We start from the raw sequence: 22,448 nt of genomic DNA on the forward strand, positions 1-22,448 counted from the left end.
TAAGACGATACAACTCAAAATGAAGCCTGAATTGTAAAAATCCCCAGCAGAATCGCCAGAGTTGTCACACTCTTTTTTGTCAAAAGAATTGATTTTAAGTTTGAAAAGGGTTTTATTATTAAAGTGACAAAAATAAAAATTTGTTTTGAAAAAGATTTTTTATGATCAAACTTAGAGTTGCCATTTGGTATAAATTTGGTGTGCCAAGTCACCTTCAAAAATTTCTTTTTCAAAATAATTTTTGAATCTTTTAAACTGGTCCACAAATAGAGATTCCAATTAATGAATTTCGTTGACTGAGGGAAAGGTGTTAGGTATTTCTCGATCCCGTGGTTTGACCATAGTCTCTCCGTGAACTATATCAGCTAGTATGATACTATAAAGTGAATAAACCATCAAAACACATAAAACAAACAAACAAACAAATCAAGCAAAGAATCAAAATGAAATAATGTCCAATCCGAATCATACAGTCCCAAAAATAAAAAAATGTAAAAATGTAAATCCTATTCTAAACTAGTCCTAGACTAAACTCCACCCGACATTCAGGACCTTGATCACGGATCGTCTTCGAGTACAACTCCCTTGGGGCATTTTTTGGGATCAAACAATATAAATAACCTTGGGGCATTCCTCGACCAAATGAGTACAGTTGATCCAAATGTGATATAACAAAATCATTCAAAAAACATTTCAAACAGTTCAACAAACTACAATTTCTAAATTTGCCTACCTCTTTCGACCTATCACGATTCTATCGCATTCAACAACATCAATATTTATTTTGAATTAAACCACTAACAATGAATCAAAATAAATCCGCATTCACTTTTATCACTTGTTCAATTTTTGCTCCAATTTCATTCCCAATCACTTGATTCATTAATATTAATATGAAATCAAATAATCAAAGTCCAACCATGACAATAAAAATTGCTCAAATAGCCTAATCCAAACATATCACCAACCAGATTCACACAACGAAGATCCAAGCATGTTAAGCACACAAATTGTTCATATCCACAAAAATAGTCAAAATTCAAGATAAAATAGAGAATGAGAGGAGAAATGAGCCTTAATGTTTTTCAACTAAAATGATCCTTTTGAGGTCGATACAGTAGCTGGTAAACTATTGATGATAGAGCCTCATCGAAAAAACCTTGAATACTGGAACCTCAAATTCGATCTAGATCTCGAACAACCCTGAGATCTAACTAATTTCATATGCAAAAACTTGATTTTGGTCGATTTCTCATGGATTTTTGATGGGGTGGGCCAATGATAATGGATTTTTAATAAGGGGTTTGGTTGCTGGTTTATATGCATTTTCTGGCGAGTTTGATGAGGAAGAAACCGGTAGGTTGGGTTTTTTTTACTGTTTCAACATTTTTGGGCGGGATTCTAACGAGAATTCATCAAAAAATTCAAAAAAAAAACAAAGAATCCATTTCTTCTTCGTTCACCCTTTGTTCGCAACAAATTTTCGTTAATGTTGAAAATTGACTGTAAGAAAAAATAAAATAAATAAAAAGAATAATTTTATATAAATGAATTTTGCAGGTACAATTTCATTATTCTTTAGATTCTTCTCTTCAAAGTTTTTCCGTTATTCGAGGGCCTTTGCAGCATGATTCTCGAATGTAGGATGATTTGAGCCTCCTAGAAATGTGTTTGGATCTCCAGGAATTGTCTGACAGCACTTTTTGTCAAGTTGATCTCTGGGCAGAACTCCGTTAGTCAATTCGTTGAAGAGCTGTGTAGTCAATGTAGAAGCTTCCTCCAATTCTTACAGAATGTCCTCCTTTTTCTTTTCTTCCCCTTAGAATGTTATGTTACTCCCTTATTTATAATTGTAGGGGGTAGACCTAGTCGCTTGTGATTGGTTGAAATATGTCACTTTGCCACTTGACGCCTTTTGACTGATTGTTGGATTTGAATGAGATTTCCACATCATTTGTACATGTGGTGACGTATCATTGGTCTTGGATTTGACTGGAATGCCACGCTACTTGATGAGTTTAGGCTTCAAGGTGAGATGGACCTTGATGAGGAATACAATAGACTTATTATTTTTTAAGCCCAAAATAAGTTTAAACCCAATAAAATGTGAATCAAATTTAAATTTTCTATGAATTTGATCCAATAAATTTTATGTGTCTACAGATGCCCCCTACTTTAAGGTTGGTCGATGTGTAGGCTTGCCGAAACTTGGCTGCGAGACTTGAAGTACTCATGAATGTGTTTTCATTCTCATGATTTCAAAGGTATTTGTTTCTCCCAATGTTGATCATGTCAAATTAAAGAATTGTGCGTTTGGTACCGACACTTATCGCCAGATTGAAGTTTTACGTAGTTGGCATCAATCCGCATGTAACCGAGAAGATTCATCCGGTCAACACTGTAGAAATGTTATATCTTCATTTTTTGTGCAGGTTTATGCAAATGGTCTTGATATCTGACCAAAAAGGTTGACATGATTGATGTTGAATCATTTGGTGTATTACTTTCTTACTGCTTGATAAAAAAGTGACTTGGAATGATCTGATTTCATCCTTGACGACATTGAAAATTTCCCTTTTTAGCTTTAGTGAGCATGTATTAGGCACACGTCCACAAAAATATATATTCTCCAATGAGAGAATAAAAATATGAGTTTTTTTATTTATAAAAATGGAATTCAATGTCCTGATACATTTGTTTTATCAGCTTTGCGCAGCGTCACGATAAATTTTGTATTTTGATGTAGGAGTATCAAAATCAGGAGTTATTTTTTGCATTGGAAACTAGACTCATAGATCTACATCTTACGCGTGAATTGCAATCAGATTGCATCCGAATCATCCCAGATATTTCTCCAAAAACATCCTTCTAATCTTGGTTCGCTAGTTATTTCAGCTTTGCGCAGCGTCACGATAAATTTCATATCTTGACGTGGAAGTATTGGAATCAGGTTTCATTTTTTTGCATTGAAAAGTAGATTCGCAGATCTACGTCTCATGTGGAAACCACAATTAGATTGCATCTGAATCGTCCCAGATATTGCTCCAAAAATAACCTTCTAATCTTGGTTCACTGGTTATTTTAGCTTTGCGCAGCGTCACGATAAATTTCATACTTTGACGTGAAAGTATCGAAATCAGGTTCTATTTTTTGCATTAAAAAGTAGACTCGCAAAGCTACGTCTAATGTAGAAACCCAAATTAGTTTGCATCTGAACGTCCCAGATATTGCTCCAAACACAGCCTTCTAATCTTGGTTCGCTGGTTAGTTCAGCTTTGCGCAACGTCTCGATAAATTCTATATCTTGATGTGGAAGTATCGAAATCAGGTTCCATTTTTTGCATTGAAAAGTAGAATCACAGATATACATTAAGCGTGAAATCCATTAGCATATAACCTTTATATTTTTTAGGTACTTTTCCAAAGTTGCAGCCTAAATCTTGTGATATTCTATTTCTCGTTAGATTTTGGATACTTCATGAATTTCATCATCAACTTCAAGTTTTAGGCCGCATCACTTCTGCAATATATTGAAGGCCAGACTAGAGCAATATTCAATGTACCATAAGTTTTTTTCTTATCGAGAAGAATTTATTGCTTGGGAGATAATGAAGAATCCTTTTGCTTTAATACACATCTTCAAAGGACTCCAAATATACATTCAAGCTTCATACTTTTCCTTTTTTTTCTTTTTTGAGAGCTGTTCATAGTTTAGACTCATGTGGGCCAAGAGTGACATGCAGTTTAAGCTCGTTCCTTAAGAAGCATTTTGACTTACAGTTTAGGCTCATGCGTCGAAAAATGTCTTGACTTACAGTTTAGGCTCGTGCATCGAGGAGCATTTTGGCTTGCATTTTATTCTCATTCATCGAGGATCATTTTTGACTTGCAGTTTAAGCTCGTGCAGAAAAGAGCATTTTTGACTTGCAGCTTAAGCTTGTACAACAAGGAGCATTTTTGACTTGCAGTTTAAGCTCATGCAGCAAGGAGCATTTTTGACTTGCAGTTTAAGCTTGTGCAGAAAGGAGCATTTTTGACTTGCAGTTTAAGCTCGTGCAGCAAGGAGCATTTTGGGGAAGAATTCTTGTGATGAAACTTTTCTTCCAACCCTTTGTAATGGAGTATGGTTGCACTTCAGTTTGGTATTTATTTTCCCCATTGGTTGAAATAGATTTGCACTTGATCTTGTGTTGATTTTTGAAAGTTGGAGTTTAGAAGCATTTTGACATATTTTTCTTTTGCGAGCGATCAATGTCTAAGTATCACCCTTCTTGCTATTGGAGAAGTCATTTGGCATGGATTTGCTCATTGTTTTCTTCAAGGATGGAACCTTAATTGGGTCAAAGCTCCTAAATTGTAGCATGATGATTTTTTTTTAACTTTTGGTGATTCCACAGAGTGTATGGATTGTAGAGCTTTTGAAATTGAACCTTTCATATGGTGCAATTTGGCACTAACATGATTTGCGTCAACTATATCGCCATCATCAATGATGATCTTTCCCTTTTGCATTAATGTCATGATTTTTTCCTTCAGGATGAATCATTTTGTGGAGTGATGACCAACAATGCGATAAAATTTGCAGTATTTAGGATCATTGACTTTGTTTGATTCTTCAGGTCACTTTGACTTAGAAATTTCAATGACTTCTTTGGCTAACAACTGATCAAGAATTTTAGGAACATCAGAGTCGGGAAGAGGATATACCCTTGCTTATAACTCTTTCAAGGTTGGTTGATTTTTTACCTCTCGCATTTATTGCTTTGGAACTTCTTCTTTTAACTTTTGTCTTGTAAGAGACCTCATAAAACTCACAGTTGTCGTCATAGATTCCCCAGTTTGGTTTTCAAATGAGTCTTCAAATTTCGTGACTTCCTTCCTAGGATTAAAAACAGGTGACGCCATCTATGGTTTGTAATACTTAGCTTCATATCATGAGCGCGCATAGCTAATTCTTCAAAAGTTCGAGGCTTAATTCCTTGGAGGATATACACAGGCTCTAACACATCCCTTGAATGTAAACTTCAACTGCAGAAGTTTCAGAAAATTGATCCTTGCAATCAAAGCTCAATGTTTGCCAGTGATTTATGTAATCCAGTACAGGCTCATGTTTACTTTGTCTTGTGTTTGTCAACTCTATCATGCTGACCATACGATGGGTACTGTAGAAACGATTTAGAAACTGACTTTCTAGTTGCTCTCAACAATCAATTGATCCAGACTCCAAGTTTGTGTACTAATCAAAAGCATTGCCTTTCAAGGAGTGAATAAATTGCTTGACAAGACGATCGCTATATGTTCCAGCACTGCTACGAGTATCAACAAAATAAGCGATGTGTTGCCTTGGATTTCCCTTTCCATTAAATTGTTGAAACTTTGACGGTTGATATCCAATTGGCATCAGTAAGCCCTCAATTCGCTTAGAATACGGCTTTGAGTATCCTATGAAACTTTGTGATGGACCGCCATATTGTGCCTTGATGGTTTTTGCAATCATATCTTGCAGTTGTTGAACTGTTAGAGTAGCCATTGAAGCGGATCGATCATTGCAATAATTGTCACTTGTCTTCATGAGAGATTCACCATCAACTTTTTCTTGTGTGTTAGATTATAATTTAACTCTCCAGGATCGTAGAGATCTAACTTGCTCATAAGTTGAGTGATTTGATGATCTTTCTCATCAACGGACTTCTTTAAGGTTTTAATGGTTTGCTCCATCATTGCAAACTTCCTGTCCAAGTCAATTGCATCAACCATGGAGGTGTTGACTTTCATTGAAGTTGGAGAATTCATCAAGTTTTCAGATTCTCAAAAGTTGCAACCAGTTTCAGACTGTTCATCTGATAACATAGATGCAAAGCTGCCCCCAGGGGTTGTAGTTACTGCCGAAATTTGAGATTTTCTCCTTTTCGTCATCTCCAAAATGGTGAAGTATTGGGATCATCCAAAGTACAAGCATTGAGATTGCGTCGGTTGATGGGGCTAACGAATTTGATCTCAGTAGACGTGGCAGTAGTAGACTTCTTGCACGAAACTTCATTGATTTTTCTGAAGTTCATTGTAGTAGTTGAATATGTGATTTTCTTTGACTTGTAGGAGGAAGAGATGAAGAGCAGAACTGGTCCTACTAGGCGTGCCAATTTGTTTGCAACAAATTTTGTTAACGCTGAAAATAACTGCAAGCAAAAATAAAATAAACAAAAAGAATAATTTTATATAAATGAATTTTGCAGGTACAATTCCGTTATTCTCTCGATTCTTCTCTTCAAAGTTTTTTTCGTGATTCGAGGTCCTTTGCAGCGTGATTCTCGAATGTAGGATGATTTGAGCCTCCTAAAAATGTGTTTGGATCTCCAGAAATTGTCTGACAGCACTTCATCTTGTCGAGTTGATCTCCGGGAAGAACTCCGTTAGTCAATTCGTTGAAGAGTTATGTAGTCAATGCAGAAGCTTCCTCCAATTCTTGCAGAATGTCCTTCTTTTTCTTTTCTTCCCCTTAGAATGTTATGTTACTCCCCTATTTATAGTTGTAAGGGGTAGGCCTAGTTGTTTGTGATTGGACGAAATATGTCACTTTGCCACTTGGCGCCTTTTGACTGGTTGTTGAATTTGAATGATATTTCCACATCATTTGTACATGTGGCGGCGTATCACTGGTCTTGAAATAATTGGAATGCCACATCACTTGATGAGTTTGGGCTTCAAGGTGAGATGGACCTTGATGAGGAATACAATAGGATTATTATTTTTTTAAGCCCAAACTAAGTTTAAACCCAATAAAATGTGAATCAAATTTAAATTTTATATGAATTTGATCCAATAAATTTTACGTGTCTACACCCTTACTCTCCGATCTCTCTCTGCGTCTATCTCTCTCAATTCTCTTGTTGTTTTCTCTCTCCTCCCCCCCTTTTTTACTGGCTTTCCTTTCTCTCTTTGATTTTCTCTCAATTTTCCTGACTTTTGATCTCTCCCTATGTTTTTCTTTATTTTTCCTTCTTATTCTATATCCCTCCCCTCCATATCATTGAGTGGTGCGTTATTGTTATCTTCATGGAAATAGATGAGTGGGGGTGTATTGTTGTTGTGAAGTAGTGTATGTATGTGAGGATATATGCTCTCCGTAAATGTGAGAGTGTGTGTGTAGTGTATTTTGTGAATGGAAATTGTGAGGTTCCCCTGAGTGTATATTTAGGTGTGTGAGTACATGTGTAAATAGTGAGGTGAAATTGTTAAGTAGCCGTTTGGCCATGAAAATTAAAATTTTTTGGAGTTGGAGTTGAAATTGGAGTTGGAGTTGTGTTTGACCATGTCTTTTTTTATTTTTTTTTGACTTTTGAAAAAAAAAATTTAATATGATTTTATGCCCTAACTTTTACAAACTATCAAAATCATCCAACTAAAATTTACCTACTAATGAAAAAAGAACACAATTAGACACTATTATAAAAACTTGTCAAGTGTACGTGCTTTGCACGTGAGTGTCGTGATGATAAATAAAATTATATATAAAGAAATAAATTTTTCTAAAAATAGCAATAGTGTTATATCTATTTAAAAGATATAATTTGACACTATAAATATTTCATCTTAGTCAATAAATTATATATATACAACGAAAAATTTAATGAATTGAAAATTTTTGCTCACCATAGAAAAAATGTAGGAAAAAATTAAGCTACAGAGGAGCATTTGTCGTACCTATACGTCATATTAAATTTAAACAAAAAATATTATTACTGAGACTAATATTCATGATATAAAATATAATAGAAAGGGAGAAAAAAAATGGAAAATTAAGAGAATGCAAATAATAAAATACTTTGTAATAATATACTATTATCTTTCGATCTTGTCCAACATCACATCTCTACCTTGCTAGAACTAATGAACGTACATGGACAAATATTTTACACTCCTCAATTACTCAAAATCAATATTATATATGTCTTTAATAGAAGAACGTACATAATTAAATGTAAATATTTACCTGATACACTTACGACAATATTATGATACATATTGAAAACGTTAACCTCAATTTCTTTGTGACTAATAAATTAACCCACATATGATCGACAAAAAAATTATTTAGAGAATAATTTCCTTCTAATTAATAAATTTAGATATCGATAGATCATCAAAATTTTGAAAATAATATATCGAATGTTAATTTAAATTGGTAGAAGTTATACCTCAATTATCCGTGTTCTTTTGAAGTTTTGAATTTGAATTGAAATTTGCATCCTTACCGCATTCTTCCGGGCGAGGTCACAACCTATCAAACATAAATTATAACAGAATCTCAAAAATTAAGGATAGAATCTCAAAATACCACAAATCACACGTAAAAATCACATAGTTAGGCAACTAAAACAACATTTAAAAGCAACGAACAACCTAATAAAAGAAATTTAAAGTGCAACGAAAATACAAATTAAATAGAAAAGCAAAGAGACGAATACTTGGATGCTAACTTGAAAAAACAAAATTTACTTAATTTATTTTCTATTTTAAGTAAAATTCTTGCCAAAATAACCTATCTATTTTTATTAAATTATTGTTAAAAAGAGTTTTACAAATTTGGTAAAGAAGCTACTACTAAAGTAGTATTTGGTTAGTAATTAAGTTCATATTTAGTTACGTAAAAGTCTTTTTTGGTAAAAGATTAATATATAGTTCCTCAAATATAAATTAGGCACTGAAAACTAATAATAATTTTTATTATATTTAAATAAGAAAAGATTTAATAACCAATATTTTGTAGGACAGCTAAAATATTATAAAATAATTAATTAATATTAATTTTTATTATGTTTAAATAAGGAAAGATTTAATAACCAATTTTCAGTAGAACACCTAAAATATCATAAAATAATTAAATAATAATTTAGTAAAATTGTAAATGACAGTTTTATCTATTGCAGAGTCTTTTAATGAAGGGCAAAAAAGTTCAATTCACTTTTCTAAGGATCTTCACACTTTTAATGTATTATAGATAGATAATTACTTATACATGACCATATTTAATGAATTTCAATTATGACATATATAATATTTACATTAATAGCCGTTTTCTCATATTTGAAAATTTAAATATGGATGTCATATTAACAGATCACTGCTTCCTGTTTTTTAGATAACAAATATTATCTTCCAAACAAATATATATTTTTAGGAATTTATTTAATTTATTTCCTTCATTTTTCGTTCCTAAAAAATAGGAAGTGATGAGTTGTTATTAAATTTTAAGGTGCCGCTAATTATTTTCTTTAATTTTCTTATACATGAAAGATTTTACTGTGTGTGGATAAATTATTTCTATGTAAAACATGCTTTGCATATTTATGGTATATTATATCATATACCATAAATATATAAATATGCTTAGTATGTTTCTTTATACTTTGTATTTTTATATATGTGTATATATGGTATATACATGGTTAAACTTCATATATAACATACTTTGTATATTTATATTATAAATATGCTTAGTATGCTTCTTAATACTTTGTATATTTATATATGTGTGTATATGGTATATACATGATATAAACTTTATATATAACATACTTTGTATATTTTTATTATAAATATAATATTTTATATATTTATGGGTATAAATATAAATTAGAAGTAAAATAACGTCTTAAATAAGAGAGAAAATTAAATAAGGGATAAAAATAATGATGAGAGAGAAAAAAAGATATATATTAATTAGGATAACATTAAGTTTGAAATTATAATTATCTTATTCTTTAAAACTGCTATATACATAATATTAAAAAAGTAATGTTATAAGGAGAGTTTTATGTAAAAATTTAAAAGATTGAGGTTATATGTAATAATAGTAAAAGTTGGAATTGGAGTTGGAAAATTGTGAAAACAACAAAAAACCTGTTTTCCTTTTCAGAAAAATTTTTTGAAATTATTTTCCTAATTTTCATGGCCAAACACCACAATTTCCAACTTCGAAAAAATTTTCTGAAAAAAAGAAAAAAAATTCCATGGCCAAACGGGCCCTAAAGGGGAAGGAGGAAAAATGTGAAAAGGGGGTAAGGTAGGGGGCACGTGGGTAGGGGTGGTGAGGTTTCCAAAGTAATTAGGACCGGTTGTTATTTTTTATTGAAAATTTGTTATTTTGTTTTTAGTGGAGGAATTATCACATGAGGTGAGGTACATGGTAAGGTGAGGATAAATGAGTAAAAGTTGACTGGTGTGCTTACATATAATGTACTTTACTTTTTGCAATGGCTCTAACTGTTGATCCACGTACTTCAGGCTGAATGTGATAATGAATCCAGGATCATTACCCTACCATCGAAAAAATAGGAACCCTAACTTTGTCTACACGTTTTGATAGCCGAAATTAATGGCCTTGGTGGCCGGTGGCCAGCCTTCGGTGACGGAGACTGGTCAAATAGATATAACAACAACAAAACCCACGTTTGCAAATATTTTACAATCATCTAATATTTATAACATGCAGATTCTATTGAAAGAAATTTCTTACTTGCATGGAGAACCACGTATCATTTGGGAAGAAGAGGAAGTGAATCAAATGATTATTAAGGAAGATCTACAATACGCAGTAATTGGAAAATTCTCATATGGCTGGCCAGATATACAAGATCTACGACGTTTAATCCCAAAGCAATGTGAGTTGAAACGAGAAGTCAATATTGGTTTATTGAGTAATCGACATGTTTTGATGAGAGCAACGGAGATTGAGGATTATGTGCATTTTCTATCCAAACCCCAATTCTATATTACAAAGAATTTTTGGTCATATCTGATGAGAACACTAAAATGGGATCCAATGTTCAACCCCGAGGAAGAAACCACCACTGCAGTTGCATGGATATCATTCCCATCTCTACCACCGAACTTCTTTGCAAGAGAAGCAGTTTTCTCTTTGGCAGCTGTTATTGGGAAGCCTTTACAGGTAGATTTAGCTACACAGAACAAGACCAGACCAAGTTGCGCAAGAGTGAACGTTGAAGTTGATCTGTTAGGAGAATTTCCCAAAAGGATTAATATTGGGATGAGAAAGAATACATGAGAAGTTGTAGAGAAGTGGATTCATATCAAATACGATTATGTGCCAAAGTACTATAAGGAATGCAAACTACAAGGACATAATTAAAAGGAATGTTTTGTCATTCATCCTGAACTATATCCAAAGGAGGACAACGTAGAGAGGGAAGAACAAGGAGATATGACAATACTGAAGGAAAAAGAAAAGAAAAAGGAAAAGGGGGCAAATACTGCAGAGAAATGGAAGATGGAACAATGGAAGAAGACGAGATAGAAAATGGAATCAGAAGGAACAAGCTTCGAAAGAGGTAGCTGTAGCAGTAAATAATAAGTTCGATGCACTGAAAGAGAAAGATACTGGTGATGAGGATAACAAAGAGAAAACAGATGAGAATAACAAAGAGAAAACAGTGGAACAGAAGGATGAAAAACTGACAAGGAACTTAAGAATCAAGTTGAACAATTCACTCAAAATAAGAAGAATGACAACATAGCTTTAACTTCTCAACATACCAGTGCAGCTAGCAAAAAGGGGCTGATACAAGAAGAATTATAAAGCTCAGGGGAAAGATAGTGTTCACCAAGAGACAAGGGACTCACCTGGAAGTCAAGCAGAAGAAAAGAATGTTGATTATGTTGTGGAGGTGGCAGAAAATGATTTAGAAATCATAATAGAGTTTAAAGCTGAGATTCCTAAAATTAAAAGTCTCACATAGCAGGAAAAGCAACAAAAGCAAGATCAGGAAGAAGATGAAGACATGGATGCTAACATTGAGCAAATAGGGAGGGATGGAGATTTATCTCCAAGACAAATTGGCCAATTAAAAGGAAAGAACAGAAAAAATTACAAGAAGATTGTTAACAAGTCACAAATCAATACAAGGAGTAAGTCGGGGCTTATATCTAATAGTGATCAATGATTAATAAGGTGATATTCTGGAATATTAGGTCTGTTAAAACTCAAAGTTCATTTGAGAGATTAATAGATCTTCATAAAAAACACCATTATTCTTACATTTCCTTAATGGAACCTTTTCAAAGTCCATCACTACTGGAGAATTACAGAAGAATGCTAGGTGTAACAAATGCTAAATTTAATTGTTTTGATAAGATCTGGATATTTGGGATAATGATTCGGAAGAAATTGGTACCGCCAATTCTTCACAACACTTAACAATGGAGTATAAGCTTAGAGGAGCAACTGATTCTTTTAAAGTAACTGTCGTATATGCTAGATGCAGTCATTTAGAAAGATTGGAGTTGTGGGAAGATTTGGTGGAAGTTGCCTCTAATACTAATATCCCTTGGCTTGTTGGGGGTGATTTTAATGTTATCTTGGATGATTCTGAAAAACTTGGAGGTCTTCCAGTGACACAACATGAGACTCTTGATTTTGCACACTGTATGGATAATTGTGCATTGAATGAACTAAGATATACATGCAGCAGATTCACTTGGTGAATGGTAGAATCCAAGAAGATTGCATTTATAAGAGGCTAGATAGGGTGTTTGGTAATTATGAGCTTTTCCAGGCAATGCCTAATGGTGAAGTGAATCATCTTATCAGACAAGGTTCTGACCATGCACCTCTTCATGTCATGGGAAATACTATATAGGTACAACTGAAAAAATCTTTTAAGTTCTTGAACTTATGGACCAAGCATAAAGATTTTCAAGGAATAGTGCAGCAAGCTTGGAGTGAAAATTTTCTAGGTTCTCCTTTCCATATAGTTCATGAGAAGTTAAAAAGGTAGAAATCTTTTCTAGCTGTTTGAAGTAGGGAGACGTTTGGGGATATTTTCCAAAAAGTAGCAACTTTGGAGGATGCAATAAAAGCAAAGTAAGCACAGTTCGAGATACAACCATCTGCAGAAAATAGAGAAGATTTGAGCAAAGCGGAGGTAGATTTAAAAAGATTGAGGAAGATAGAGAAAGAGTATTGAAAACAAAAGGCAGGGATGAAATGGTTCACTCATGAGGACAAAAATACTAAATTATTTCATTCTTATGTGAAAGAAAGGAGGAGAAGGCTACAAGTTATAGAAATTTAGACAAAATAGGGTGATATCATCGTATCAGCACAGAACATTGAAGATGAGGCAGTGCAGGTTTTCATGGAACAATTTAAGGAAAACCAGGTAACTGATAATTATGAGATGTTGGGTTGTATCAAGAAAAGTATCACTGAGGAACAAAATAGTAGAATGGAAAGATTGCCAGACATAGAAGAAGTCAAGCAGGTTGTGTTTTCTTTAAATGGGGAAAGTGCAGGTGGACCAGATGGTTACACATGTTATATTTTTCAGTATTCCTGGAACACTGTTGGGGAGGATATTACAAATATGGTTAAGGCATTCTTTTGTGGAACTGAATTACCCAGGTACACCACTCACATTAATCTTGTGTTGATTCCAAAGAAAAAAGCTGTGAATACTTTTGGTGATCTCAGACCCATCAGTTTGAGCGCTTTTGTTAATAAAATCATATCCAAGTTAATTCATATGAGAATTGTGGAGGTTCTTCCTAATATTATCTCTACTAATCAGGCTGGTTTTGTTAAAGGGAGAAGCATTACAGAAAATGTATTGCTAGTTCAAGAGATTATTAGAGACATAGATAGAAGGAATAAACTTCACAATATGGTGGTGAAGTTGGATATGGCAAAGGCATATGATAGAGTATCATGGAAGTACTTGGTGGAAATATTGAGAAGGTTTGATTTTTCTGAGGGATAATTGACATGGTGGTCAGACTGATTAGTAACAATTGGTATTCCGTGCTTTTAAATGGCCAGTCATATGGTTTCTTTCAATCCTCCAGAGGTTTAAAATAGGGGGATCCTTTATCGCCTACTTTGTTCATTATTTCAGCTGAAGTACTAGCAAGAAGGTTAAATGAGTTATTTGAGGATCCACATTTTAGAGGATATGGAATGCCTAAGTGGAGCCCTGATATCAACCATTTATCATATGCAGATGATACTATTCTGTTTTGTTATGGACATGCAGAATCAATGAAGAAAATGATGGCAGTTTTGAGATAATATGAATTCACTTCTGGCCAAATGATTAATCTTGATAAAAGTTTCTTTTATTTGCATGATAAGACTCCGGTGAGTGTGGCCAACAGTATAAAGAGGATAACTAGGATAAACCAAGGAAAGTTTCCATTCACTTACTTGGGTTGTCTTATTTTCTATGGTAGAAAGAATAAGGCACATTATGAGGAGCTGATGAAGAAGGTGATGAAGAGGTTAAACTCATGGCAAAACAGACTGTTGTCGTATGAGGGAAGGTACATTATTATTGCACATGTCTTACAGTCTATGCCCATATATAATTTATCTACTATGAACCCTCCTGTGAGTGTAATTAATCAATTACACAAGATTTTTGCTAAGTTTTTTTGGGGTAATGCTACTAGATCAAAAAATAAGCATTGGGTGTCTTGGGACCTCATGTGTTACCCAAAAAATGAAGGGGGATTGGGTTTTAGATCTTTAAATGATATGTCTAAGGCTCTTTTTGCAAAATTGTGGTGGAATTTTAGAACTTAAACATCCTCCATGTGGAGTTCATATATGTGGAATAAATATTGCAAAAAGTTCCATCCTTTACTCACTAGAGCAACGGAGCATCACATGTATGGAGGAAAACAGTTGCTATAAGAGAAGAGGTAGATCACCTCATGTAGTGGCAGGTGACAATGGGTAATTCAAGTTTTTGGTATGATAATTGGACCAAATAGGGTGCCTTATATTATGTTGAAGGAGAGACTTTTCAAGATGAGGAAATAGAGGTGAAGAACTTTATCAGAAATAGAGAGTGAGATAGGTAGAAGTTGTTATCAGTTTTATCTGAAAATATGGTGTAGTTGATACTTCAAATAATAAAACCTCAGGTTGAAGGACATAATAATGACAGACCATGGTGGATGGGAAATCCAAATGGCTAATTTACAGTGAAATCTGCTTGGGAAATAGTTAGGAAGAAAAAAAGATAAAAGAAGAGATTTTGATTTTATTTGGAATAAAGGTTTACCTTTCAAATATAATTTCTTCTTATGGAGAGTGGATCAGAAGGATCCCTACTGATGATAATTTAAGGAGAATGATGATTCACATGGTGTCAAGATGCTGGTGTTGTGAGGACAAAAGAAGGAAACCATAGCACATGTTTTACTAACAGCTCCCATAGCCTTAAAGCTTTGGGGGCAGTTTGCTCATTTTGCAGGGATTAGGATGGACAATGTACAACTTCAACAGATGGTGGTGTCACGGTGGACAAAGAAGTCAACACCAAAACTCAACAACATCTGTAAAGCTATACCATCCATAATTATGTGGACCTTATAGAAACAGAGAAACTCTATTAAACATGGAGGGTCCATTTCTTTTAAGGGGATGGTGTTACAGATTCAAGACGTGCTAAAGAAAATGATCAAGAATCTTTATCCTTGGATACAGTTAAAAAATTGGACATGGCCAAAGGTGGTGGACACAATGAGTACATGCAGAACAATACTTCATTATCATAAAGTGGTATGGAAAAAGCCGGAACACCTACAGTTAAAATGCAATACGGATGAAGCTTGTAGAGGGAATTCGGGGATGAGTTCATATGGTTTCTGAATAAGGGATGAAAGAGGGGATCTTGTATATGTAAGAGCTAAAGGATTGAGTATTGGTACTAACATAGAAACTGAATCTATTGCTATTAAAGAAGCCTTAGAGTACTGTCATGAGAAGCTTGTTACAAAGTGCATCATAGAGATAGATTCGCTAAGTCTTAAGCGCATGATTCTAAGGCAATGGAAAATTCCTTGGGAACTAGTTGGAATCATTGAGGACATAAGGTTTCTAGTTCAGACATTTAGAGAAGGCAACTCAGTCGCTGATTCTCTGGCAACTGAAGTAATAGAGACACAAGGCATGAAAGAATACTACTCATACCAACAGTTAATAGTGAAAACAAGACGGCTTCTAAATATTGACAAGGATCAAATTCCTCACATTAGGATCAAGACAAGGAGAATAGTTCAACAATAACCAACACATTAGCATGCATACTTACAATCATAACAGTGGTAGCAACAACAGAGAAAATAAACAGCACAGAAAAGAGAATTTATCAGTAAGCCTGGAAGAAGTTAGTACATCTGTGCAAACTACAGCTACAAAGAAACCCCTTCCTAACAAAAATCTTCACCCAAAGGGAGGTATATGGAGTGTTCTAGCACCTCAACCACCAGATAAAGAGAAAGAATTTTCTAATTCAAACCTGGGTGAAATAGTTATCTGGCCATTAGTGAACACAAGACCGCCTGAAAATGGAAGGAAGACATTAGATTTGAAGACAAAGAAGATGGGCTTACAAGTGCAACAATTTTCACCTGAGAGTGAAACTGATATTAAGAGACACTACAATCCACCATCGATACAGCTGGAACAATAAAGAAGTCGAAGCTTGAAGATCCACGGGCAATACTCAAGAAGCATCGTGATTTCAAAGGAAAATGGATTATGGTTAAGGGAAAGGTGAAATGATGTAAAATTTTCCTAAATCATTTCTATATAAGACAAAGGGAGTCTTTTTAGCTCCATTGTCTATTGGACCGGGTATTTGATCCGGTAGTATGTAATGTGGGCATTTGGGCCTTCTTTTAATAATAAAATGGTCTTAACAGATCACCAAAAATTTATTAAAAAAAAAATAAAATCTAGGATCATTTGTTTTTGATGGATTCACGTGTTCTAATCCAACTGATAAAGAGCAACAAGAGTAAGCATTTCACCCTAAATCAAATTGTTGCAAACGTTGACTAAGTCAACAATGGTCATGATTGGAGAGTTAATTGTAGCTTGAGACCAGTTGGAATGTGCACTCTTTAACAAGGCTGCTACTCTTGCAAGGTGAGGGCAAGCCATCAACTTTGGAAGGGAATCACTATTATAAGAGACTGTTCTTTTGACACTAATGACCTCCTGTTAGAAAAAAAAAAGAAGAAGAGAACTTTGGATTTCGAGGAATGGATAAATTGATTGTTCTTAAAGAAAAATTGTGCATATATTCTTTTGGGGATACAAACAAGTTTCTTCAGGATTTTTAAAAATAAAAAATGTCGTTGCAAAATGATTAGTCACTTTAGGGTAACGTTATATATAGAAGAAGATTATTCTGAAAAGGTGTCTTTGAAGACCACTCCAAAAAGATATTTTATCAAAATAGGCGGTTCAATTAAAACTAAAACTAAAATTTAAATTTCAAATAAATTAAACTTGTAACAAAAAAATTAAATACCAAAAAAAAAAAAAATAGTTTTGTATCCTAACTGACCTGTGCTCAAGCCTACGACAATAGATTCAACTACACACAAAGTGCCGGAGTACTTAAACTTTCTTACTACTTATCCATTGATGTGGGATAAGTTTCCTATACAAGTACAAACTACTTTACACCTCCAATAAGATGACACCAAAGGTAAAGACATCAGATTTTACTGAGAAGAGACTGTTGAGAGCATATTGAGGTGACATATAGCCATTACAAAGAAAATTCTATAGTTAGTATGCAAAGTATTGGAATAAGGACATGATGGAAGAAGCACATTCATTATTTGCTCTTACTATGTTCATAATTTGAAGAATGTTTTCTTTATTTTGGTTTCCGCTAAATATTCTAGCAGTTGGGACTTATTTCTTCATCGAAAAGAATGTTGTTGGCCTTTACATCGTTGTGTATTATTCTTAATCTTGAGTCTTGATGAAGATAGAGTATCTTCTAGCTATTTCCATAATGACTTTCTGCCGCTTTTTCTAATCAAGCAGTGACATTCGGCCCTTGTCTAAATTGTTTAAATATAAAAAAAAAATCCACTAAGCATACCTTTGATGCAAAGGAAGAGTTTACAAACATTAGATAATAAGGTATGAGTCTAGACTTTTGTTTGACATATATTGGTAGACTAACAATTAATCCTCATCTTCTACACAACAGCTAGGGAACCTAACAAAATTTATTTATTGAAGCAATGAGAAGTGCCTCAATTTTGAATTCACTTACACCTTGTAGTGGTTGAGTTGATGGCCTTTTCACAGCTATTTGTTGCCCATTTGACAATTGTTCCTAGAACTCTCAAACTAATTTATTACATCTTCAAAACACAAGTTTGACAAAGAGATGAATTTCGACCAGGATACTATCTAGCCAAGCTAAAAGATTTTTTTAATTTTTCTTTAGGCACGAGCACATTTTACTGTTGTTAGTATTTAGGCTATCAAAATATTTCCTCATATAGTAGTAATATCTTGAAAACAGGCCTGAAAACTCCCTCCCCAAGCTTTTCGTCGGGGAAAAAATTGCCTATCACATCTTTCAAGCCTTGTAGTTCAACAACATTTAGTTTAATGCCATTTTTGTTTTCTTCCTCCTTATATATAACTCGAATTTTCAGGCACCAAGTTAGATGGCGCTGTTTTCTTCGAAAGAAACACTTCCATGAACTTTTTCTTTTTCAAAATCCATAAAATAAGGCAACATAAAGTAGAATGGATGAGTTTTACACGAAGATACACCTATATTTAGTGTGTTACCACGTAATTCATTCTCACTTATCTCTCTCTCAAGAACTTTCTCTCTAGTTTTTCTTGATCCTCTCCATAGATTTAGTGTGTTCACGCAAATCGATCCTAACACTATATTCTAGTCCATGACTGTCATTGAAGTAATCATACTTGCCTTGCCATGATCGTTTAAATAAATCAATAAAAATTAAGTTTGGTTCCTTGTTTCTGTTAGGTGGACGTTATAACTAAGTTGTTTAGGATAAAAATTGATGAATTCAAAAGGATTAGGATTGTAAATAGGCATCGGCACATGTACATAAAATGTAATACATATATAGCTATTGAAATTTGTTTTTGTACCTTTTCTCTTGAGCTTTCATCTCCATAGGCAGTGACAACATGTACTAACAACAAAAATAGCCACAATAACAAAAGTGATAGACGCACCTAGTGCTACTATGGGTGACTTTTTTCTTTCTTTAACAATAATAAAAAAGAATGAGAGATTATAAAAATTAACACATCTTCGGCTAAAAGGTAGCACATTAAAACACGATGCAGTTTGGAGTCACCTAATAGGCTAATCTTTGTTGACATCGGAGCGCTCCATTAATATAATGTTGAAATTTGTTCCACATGAATTATTATGCAACTTTTAGATCGTAAAGATCTTCATTCTATAGATAGCAGTTTCTGTCATTGCTGCTATAGGCATAAGCATTGCACAAGCAATTGGATCAAACGTATCTTCCCAGATTTGATTCTTTCCTACTTGCATAGACTTATATGATGCAAAAGTCAGTTTTACTAGTATTCTCATAAAACCTTTTGTTTACTTTAGATGTATACCTCGTCACATCCTTAACAACTATATATATTTATATATATATACACACACATTTATGTGTATGTGTAATTTTAAAATATTCTTACTAATTGCCATGGAATACACGTGTTGCGCACGAGATGCACGTATAACACACAAGATACAAGTTTGACTATGCAAAAGTGGTTTTTAAATATATTTGAGATTTCTTATTAAGATAAGCTTTAGGCAATCGATATTTTTGCATTACCTTTAACAAACTGTTTTAATGTGTTATACGAGACTTAGTTAACGACCTCTATTAAATCGAAATAAAATTATGTTCCTCAAAATTAAGAAAAATGACTTTTAGGATCTAGGCCGAGTAGGGTCTTGAATATCGAATCTCGGGTCGAGGCCGAGAGTCAGTTGCCGAGGTCAGGAGTTGGGTCTTGGGTTGGGTTTAGGAGGTAGATCTCAATCATGGTCGAGATTCAAGTTTTAGATCTAGTTGGGGTTGAGGTCGGATCGAGAGTCATGGTCCACAGTCAAGACTTGGGTCTTAGGTTAGGGTCGGAGTCGAATTCTAGGTTAGGTTAATTAGGAGTCATGTCACGATTTGAATTACATAGTTGGATCCCATGTTTCGGGTTGAGAGTTGGGGTCGGATCCATCAATGCATTTGCCCATAATATACGCAATACTGCTTGGACGATATCATCTTTCTTACTAACTAAACACTAAAAAAATAGGTAAGAAAAATACTTATTTTCCAACAAAATTTTTTTGAGAAAATATTTTATGTGGAAAATATTTTTCATAAATACTTTCCCTCATACGAAACACTCCTGTAATCATATAAGTTCTCAAACACAGAGAACCTATAAAGAACTTCAATATATATAAGAAACTCACAATGAAACAAATGTTGGGTTCAAGGTGTATGTATGTATGGGGAATGGAGGAAAAAATAATGGAGGAAAATAGAGTCACAAAAATGGAAAATGTACTCTTTTATGGAAAGCTTACTAAATTCTCCCACATTGGTGGGAGAAAAAAGCTTTTATGTGTTTATATTGAGAAACACATTTCTACTTGGATAGTGAGGCAAGAACAAGGTGGTGCCTTGTGCCGTTGTCGTCGTCGCTCTGCTTCGGTTTTGTTTTTTTAGACGAATTTTCTTTGAAACTTGTTTTACAAGTGAAAAAAAACATTTTGTGAGATGCGTTGCGTATGTGTTTGCATGGCGTCCAAAATGTGCCCGCACATAGAGTGAAATATTTCATGGGTATTGACTTCAAGAGGTGGCAGTAGAAAATGCTTTTCTACCTCACAACTCTTTGTCCTCAAAAGTTCACATTTAAGGAAGCTCCAGAGGTGCCCGAAGGAACCTCTAACCAAGAACGATTTATTATTGTGGAGGCTTGGAAACACTCCAATTTCCTTTGCAGGAACTACATTTTGAGTGGTCTTCAAAATAACCTTTACGATGTGTATAGAGGAACAAAGACAACAAAAGAGTTGTGGGAAGCGCTAGAACGAAAGTACAAGACTAAGGATGCTGGAACTAAAAAGTTCTTCATTGCAAGATTCATGGAATATAAAATGATAGACAGCAAGTCTGTTGTTTCGCAAGTGCAGGAACTGTAAGTGATCATCCATGATCTCCTTGCGAAAGGTATGATTTTGACAAATACCTTTGTTGAACAATTTAAAAATGTTCTTAGTATTCACATAAACTTTATTGTAGGTTTGATCATGAATGAAGTATTTCAAGTAGCTACAATAATAGAGAAGCTACCACCTATATGGAAAGACTTCAAGAACTATTTGAAACACAAATGTAAGGAGATATCAGTCGAAGATCTAATAGTACGACTGCGCATTGAAGAAGACAATAAAGCTGCGGAAAGAAGGTCAAGAGGAAATTCTGCAATAAAGGGAGCAAACATTGTAGAAGATGACCACAACAACTCTAAAAAATAAAAGAAAATTTGAAATGAAAGTAATCAACCCAAGAAAAATTCAAGGAAAAATGCTTCAACTGTGGCAAGATTGGCCACAAGTCTACGGATTGTCGTGCTACGAATAAAGAAAAGAAGAAGGACCAAGAAAATATGGCTGAGTCCAAGAAAGAAACGGATGATTTGTGTGCCATGCTATCTGAATACAACTTGGTGGGAAATCCTCGGGAATGGTGGATGGATTCTGGTGCCATCCACCATGTTTGTGCTAATAAGGATTTTTTTTCGACGTTCGCTTTGGCTCAAGGAGAAGAAAAGATCTACATGGCAAACTCCGCTACTGCAAAAGTAGAAGGAACAGGAAAAATGTGCTTGAAAATGACTTCAAGCAAAGTGGTGCACTCAAAAATGTCCTGTATGTACCGGAGTTACGAAAGAACTTGATTTCTGTATCACTTCTAGACAAAAATGAATTCAAATGTGGATTTGCTTCCAAAAAAATTATACTTAGTAAAGAAGTGTATTTTGGAAAAGGCTACCTCAATGAGGGCCTATTCAAAATGAATGTAATAAATGTTGAAATCAATAAAAGTTCAATTTCTTCTTACTTGCTTGAGTCTTATGATTTGTGGCATGAACGATTAGACCATGTTAATTACAAAACATTGAGAAAACTATTAACTTAGAAGTTTTGCCAAACTTTGACTGCAACAAAATAAAGTATCAAACGAGTGTGAAATCAAAGTATGCTAAGCATCCATATAAGTCCATTGAAGGGAATTTCAACCCCTTAGACTTAATACACACTGACATTTGTGATATGAAGTCAACACCATCACGTGGTGAAAAAAAGTATTTCATAACATTTATTAATGATTGCACTAGATATTGTTATATTTACTTGCTAAATAGTAAGGATAAAGCAATAAATGCATCTAGGCAATACAAAACTGAAGTTGAAAAATAGTTAGAGAAAAAGATCAAAACTATAAGAAGTGACTGGGCGGAAAATATGAATCTCCTTTCGCCGAAATATGTGTAGAGAATGGAATTGTCCATCAAACTACGACCCCAT

The 22,448-nt window shown here is 34.0% G+C and overlaps 1 long non-coding RNA gene across 1 annotated transcript; it reads right to left on the reverse strand.

The window, feature by feature from the left end:
• Positions 1 to 16,028: 16,028 nt before the first annotated feature.
• Positions 16,029 to 17,140, reverse strand: LOC107860917. Its single transcript, XR_001671662.2, has 2 exons — positions 16,432 to 17,140; positions 16,029 to 16,362 (listed from the first exon to the last, which is right to left on the reverse strand). It is a non-coding gene; the product is annotated as an uncharacterized LOC107860917 (long non-coding RNA).
• Between the last annotated feature and the right edge of the window lie 5,308 nt (positions 17,141 to 22,448).

This window comes from Capsicum annuum, chromosome 2 (assembly GCF_002878395.1).
Source record: "Capsicum annuum cultivar UCD-10X-F1 chromosome 2, UCD10Xv1.1, whole genome shotgun sequence".
NCBI classification, from domain to species: domain Eukaryota; kingdom Viridiplantae; phylum Streptophyta; class Magnoliopsida; order Solanales; family Solanaceae; genus Capsicum; species Capsicum annuum.